Source organism: Cricetulus griseus, assembly GCF_003668045.3.
Source record: "Cricetulus griseus strain 17A/GY chromosome 1 unlocalized genomic scaffold, alternate assembly CriGri-PICRH-1.0 chr1_1, whole genome shotgun sequence".
In the NCBI taxonomy this organism is placed as follows: Eukaryota; Metazoa; Chordata; class Mammalia; order Rodentia; family Cricetidae; genus Cricetulus; species Cricetulus griseus.
This window is the reverse complement of record NW_023276807.1, coordinates 233,790,701-233,797,425: the sequence shown is the minus strand read 5'-3', so window position 1 is coordinate 233,797,425 and position 6,725 is coordinate 233,790,701.

Below are 6,725 nucleotides of genomic sequence, written 5' to 3'. Positions count from 1 at the left end.
AAGAAGAAGAAGATATTTTGATGGAAAATTTTTTCCCCATCCCCCTTTCCCACTCTGAAGGTATCGCCTGGTTTCCCCTTTTTGAAAAAGTTGGGGAAAAAAGGTGGGGTGGGGTTTTTCCCCTTTGTTAAAAACAGCCAAAGAAGGAATGGAAAAAAAAAATTTTTTCCCCTGTCCCCCCTTCGTATCCCCAAATTTTCTTGTTTTTTTTTTTAGCCCCTAAATATCCTTTTTTTTATGGGTAAATTTAAAGAAACCCCAATTTTTGAACCAAATTTAGGGATATTAATGTCCATTGTTCAATGGTTCTTCTTTGTTTTGGATTTATTTTTGGTGGTATTGTGTGTGGATTTTGCCCTCCTGTTTCTTTTTGTGTTTGGTAAAATTAGATTATCTATTGCCAGTGTTTTTGTGAGTGTAGTTATGTTCGTTGGGTTGGAGTTTTCCTTCCAGAGCCTTCTGTAGTGCTGGATTTGTGGATATGTATTGTTTAAATCTGTTTTTGTCGTGGAATATCTTGTCTTCTCCATCTATAGTGATTGAAGGTTTTGCTGGGTACAGTAGTCTGGGTTAACATCCATGCTCCCTTAGTGCTTGTAGGGTATCTGTCCAAGACCTTCTGGCTTTCAGAGTTTCCATTGAGAAGTCGGGTGTGATTCTGATTGGTTTGCCTTTATATGTTACTTGGCCTTTTTCCTTTGCTGCTCTTAATATTTTCTCTTTATTCTGTAGATTTGGTGTTTTGATTATTATGTGTCGGGGGACTTCTTTTTGTGGTCCAGTCTGTTTGGTGTCCTGTAAGCTTCTTGTACTTTCATAGGCATATCCTTCTGTAGGTTGGGGAAGTTTTCTTCTATGATTTTGTTGAATATGTTTTCTGTACCTTTGAGCAGTGTTTCTTCACCTTCTTCTACACCTATTATTCTTAGGTTTGGCCTTTTTACGGTGTCCCATATTTCCTGGATATTTTGTGTTAGGGATTTGTTGGACTTGAGGTTTTCTTTGGTTGATGAATGTATATCCTCTAGGGAGTCTTCAATAGCTGAGATTCTCTCTTCCATCTCTTGAATTCTATTGGATATACTTACATCTTTAGTTCCTGATCATTTATCCAGCCTTTCCATTTCCAGCATGGTCTCATTCTGTGTTTTCTTTATTGTGTCTATTTCAGCTTTCATGTTTTGAGCTGCTTCAAGAGCTTCCTTCACTTGTTTGGATGTTTTTTTCTTGGCTTTCTTTAGATTCTTTAAGAGATTTATTTATTTCTTGGATTTTTTGGTTTGTCTTTTCCTCCAATTCGTTTAATTTTTTGTTTGCTTTTTCTTCTATTTCTTTAAGGGATTTTTCTTGTTTCCTCTTTAAAGGTCTCTATCATCTTGCTGAGATAATTTTTGAGGTCCATCTCATCTTCATGCTCTGTGTTGGGCTTTTCAGATCTTGCTGGAGTGGAGTCCCTAGATTCTGGTGGTGTCATATTGGTCTTTCTGTTGTTGAGTGAAATCTTGTTCTGTCTTCTCCCCATATCTTCTTTTAGTGGGTGCAGGTGGGGTCTCTCTATCTCCTCTTGTGGCCCAGTGGTGTGTGGGGGCCAGGAATTCAATGTCCACAACTCTGGAGGGTCGACGCTCCTGGTAGTCTCCTCATTAGTTCCTAGTTCCTCAGTCGGTTGGCGGAATGGAAGAGTAGGGTGCTAGCAGATTCGGGGCACAGGGAGCTCCTCCCTGCCTGGGCGTGACCAGCCCAAGCCTGCAGGCACAGGCAGGGGTGGGGGTGGTGGGGGTGGTCGGGGTGTTTGGTGTTTTGGGCTGGAGTCGGGAGCGGGCAGAGATTCACTCACCTAGTTCCTTGGTCCACCGCAGAATGCGCTTTTTTTTTTTTTTTTTTTTATTTGTCCCTAAGGTTTTTATATTCCACAGAGGTTATGTAGCCTGTTCTATGAATAATAAGAGAAGCAGTTTCTTGTGAATTTTAACATGCCTTTTAACTGTGGCAACGATGGATCTTATTTTTCCTCGAGTCTAGGTCCAGCTGTGTGCGAGCCATGTTTTAAGAGGGACTGCACTGCTGTTTACATGGGCACGTTGTGCGGGTGCTCTGAAGTGCCTTGCATGAGGGCCTAGGAGCAACTGAATTATTTTTTCATGGGACAGTGTAAAGCATGTAACTAAGAATTGCTTTGGTATGTGACTATTGTAGCTTTACTATTGATTTCCTTGAGTAGGGAAATTCTTTAAATTATGACACTTTGGAGAAAGAGTGTGAGAATCTTCTGAATTCAGTCCCAGTACTTTTCACTGAACATGGAAAACAGTAGTAAAGTTGATGTGTCCTGCACATGACAGGATGGGATTTTTTTCATTAAATAATACTGAGATTTTAAATTCACATGGAAATATGGATGGTTTTTTACAATAAATATTAAGAATGGCTATACATATTTAAGGTACTGGCTTTCCTGTAGCAAGACTTAATGGTGTTCTTTCTCGCTCTAACCCTGAAGACAGTTTACTTTCTATTATATTTAACTGAAGAAAATCATAAAAATTTGAATATTTTATTTGTACAAAGAATGCATAGATCATTGTTGATGAGAAAATTAATTATTCAAACCGTTCCTTGGTAGCTATTCTGAAGTTTTCCGAAACACCCAAGAAGTGACACTAGGTGAATACTGTGAACCACGTTGGTTATAGGGTCATCCCTGTTGTTGTGATAAACTCTGACCAAAAGCAGCTTAGGGGAGGAAAGGGTTAATTCCAGCTCATAGGGTTAGGCCATCACTGACTTGCAAACCAAACTGTGGAGTAACACTGCTTGCTGTCTCCCTCTGGCTCATGCTTGGCTATTTTGGTGGTTTGAAAGAGGAACATGCCACAGGCTCATGTGTCTGAACACTTGGTCCCCCAGTTGATGTTTGGGGAGGTTATGGAACCTTCAGGAAGTGGAGCCTGGCTGGAGGATGTGTATGTCATCATGGACAGGCTCTCAGATTGTAGAGCTTTGCCAGGTTTCCAGTTCATGCTCTCTACTCTATGTGTTTAAAGATGTCATCTGTTAGCTTACTGCTCCAGCCACCTGCTGTCATGCCTCCCCCTTGTTTCTTCCCTAAGTCACTTGGGTTGTGTTATTTCATCACAGCAACACAAGTAATGCAGCCAGCATTCTTAGAGTTCCGGGACCTCCTGCCCAGGAAATGGTACTGCCTCCAGGGGCCCGTGTCCTCCATCAATAATCAAGGCAATCCCTCACAGACTGTCCACAGGCCAATCTTATTTAAGCAATCCCTTAATTGAGAAGCCCTTCTCAGGCGACTCTAGACTGTGACAAGCTGACAGGCAAAGCTAACTAGGACAACAATTAAACTGAACCATGGTATAAACCATGACATAACTGCAGCCCAAGAATTGGGCAAGAAATTAAATTTTGAAGACTACTGTATTTAATGAATTGAACTTCCATGGGGTGATGGCTGGGGACAGGTAGATGATTTTCACACAGCTCTACAAAAACAAGCACAGAAAATTCTGGGAAGATGCTAAATAGTCTAGTGTGTTCTAGGAAATTAATCTATGATCCAGCATCTACTATTTTCTTAAGAGAAGCAACATTTTAAAATAACATCCTGATTTTTATTTTATTTTGTGACAGGCTGTCACATATAGTCCTGGTTTAGCCTGAAACTTCTTAGATAGTCCTGAACTCAAAGCTCTGCCTACTTCTCCCTCTGGAGTGTTGTTCTTGTGGGCATCTGGAATACATGCTCAAATACAAATGGGAGTGAGAGAGATGTCACCAGTGGATCAAAGCCAAAATAGCTCTTGGCCGGCTTCCATCTTGAGTCCAGTTTGCCTCATTTTATATTCTAAAGCCACACCATGGGGGGAGTGACCAGACAGGCAAACAGAAACATAAGAGCCACTTTTTTGAGGGGGTGGCTTTTGGCTTTCAAAGACTTATGTAACAGTTGGCAGGTGTAAGCTTTTGTGATCAGGTTGCTAAGAGCAACATCTTTGTTTGAGCTATTTCTCTATACAGGGAGCAAGCGAAGTAATGCTTGGCAATAGGTAGAACAAGCAGGGATTAAAGTAAATCACGAATTAAATCAGTAAATCAGTGTTTAACAATTACTTTTTAAATTCTACCTCATTGGAATTAAAGGTGTGCACCACCATACCCAGCCTCCATGTTCCTTAAAATCAACATATGACAGAGTTTAGTGACATATATCGAAGTAACAAATGTCATTTGAAAAAAAAAAAAAAAAAAGAAGTCCTCTTGTTCTGCACCAAATTTTGCCTCTTTGTACAACTCTGAGATGTAACCGCTTCTCTTATGCAGCTGGAGTTTCAATTTGTGGTTGTGAGCCTCCATGTGGGTACTGGTGGGAAAACTCAGGTCTTAAAAAAAAAATCTAATTTTAACTTTTTTATGTGCATCGGTGTGAAGGTGTCAGCTCCCCTGGAACTGGAGTTACAGACAGTTGCAAGATGCCACATGGGCGCTGGGAATTGAACCTGAGATCTCTGGAACAGCAGCCCATGCTCTTAACCACTGAGCTATGACTCCAGCCCCCACAGTGAGTACTCTCAACCACCATGCCAGTTCTCAGCATCCTCCCCCTTTTGTGGGTTTGTTTTTTGTTTGTTGATTTGGGTTTTGTTTGTTTTGGAGGCAGTGTCTCTCTATAAAGCCTTTGCTCTCTTGGAACTCGCTCTGTAGATCAGGCTGGCCTCATAGAGATCCGCCTGCCTCTACTCCTGAGTGTTGGGATTAAAGGCGTTCACCACCATGCCTGGCAGTCCTTTTATTAATTTGCATTTATTTCTCTTGTTGGTTCTCAAAAGTTCTTGTTACTCAACTGAAAGTCCTTTTTGTAATTTCTTATGCATTCAACATACTGGCTAAAATTAACATTAACATTTGTTAAAAATAATGAAGTATTGAAGGGAGAAATCCTGCTTTAACTTCAGGTCTGATGAGCTATCAAAGTGTTAAGACACACCTGAAGTAATAAATTATGAATATGGGCCTTTTTTGAGGAATGAATAGATTTTCTCAGATTCTCAAAAAGACAGACACATAAATATTCTGGGTATGGTGTCACGTGACTTTAATCCCAGCAGAGGCAAGCAGATATCTGAGTCCAAGGTCATCCTGGTGTACAAAGGGGGTTCCAGGCCAGCCAGGGTGCCAGAGTGAGAATGTCTCAAAAATAAATAACATTGTGTTTATTTAAAATAAGACAAATTGTAACTTAATTTCAATGTCTTCTCAATAGATAAGTTAATAGTTAAATTTATGTTTTTGAGTGTGAAATAAACTCCGGTATTTGGCTGGGCAATAGTAGCACTCGCCTTTAATCCAGCACTTGGGAGACACAGGCAGGGGGATCTCAGTGAGTTCAAGGCCAGCTTGATCTACAGAGTGAGCTCCAGGTCAGCCAGGACTGTTACACAGAGAAAACCTGTTCTGAACAAACCAAAAACCAGATACATATGTACATACATACATACATACATACATATCCTGTGTTTTAATATGTGATCTCCATCTGGTGATGCTATGTATTGTTAGGCCCTGGAACCTTCTCAATGGGAGGCCCGGGTGGCAGCCAGAAGACTAGAGTCACAGAGGGTTATAGGGCAAATCGACTTCAGGTGGACCGGAGCTCTGTTTCCTGCTCTGCAGAGAGATGTAAAGCAAGCAGCCCTATCCTCCCATTGCCCCAGAAGTGGATATCCTGGCCATGCCTTCCCTTCTATGATGAACTGTGCTCTCTAAACCAGGAGTCAGAATAAAGCCCTCTTAAGTTGCTTCTGAAATCCATTGTCTTGCCACATCAAGAGAAGTAACTAATATAGTTTCTATTTTATCCTTTGGACCCTTTGTCCCACCCTTTATTTGAAAAAAAATTAAATGTATATGTTGTTTTTCCTCCTTGTATTGATGGTGCAATACTTGAGGAGGCCAGAGGAAGTCCCTGGGACTGGAGTCAAAGATGGTGGTCAGATACTGTGTGGGTGCTGGAACCCAAACTCAAGTGCTCTGTAAGAGCAGTCCGTGTGCCAGGCCTTGGTAGCACATGCCTTTAATCCCAGCACTTGGGAGGCAGAGGCAGGTGGATCTCTGTGAGTTAGAGGCCAGCCTGGTCTACAGAACGAGTGCCAGGATAGGCTCCAAAGCTACACAGAGAAACCCTGCCTTGAAAAGCCAAAAAAAACCAACAACAACAAAAAAGAGCAGTCAGTGCTCTTAACTGTTGAGCTTCTCTCCAGGCCCCAGGGGGGATAAATTAACTGTAATTTGAGTTGAGCTTCTAACTACAGGCATACAGAAACAAGATAATTAAGTCATTCTACTCATTTAGTATTTTATGTGTAAGTTTTATCTGTATGTATATACATACATCATATGTGTGCAGTGTCCTTGGAGGCCAGAGAAGACATCTGATCCCTAGGAAATGGAGTTACCAGCAATTTTACCATTCATGAGTGCTGGAACTGATGCCAGGTCCTCTGCAAGATTTCTTAATCGCTGAGCCATCTCTCCAGCCCTCAGGTCATACTAAATTTTGTTAAGTATTAATCCTGCAAATGATACTGCACTGAGCATCTGCTGAAAGATATGCTAACTGAGAAATGAAGACAAGGAAGCTTTCATGTCAAAAAGGTTTTCAACCCTGGTAGCTGTGTTACACTATACGACCAAAGGTTTTATACAGTAAG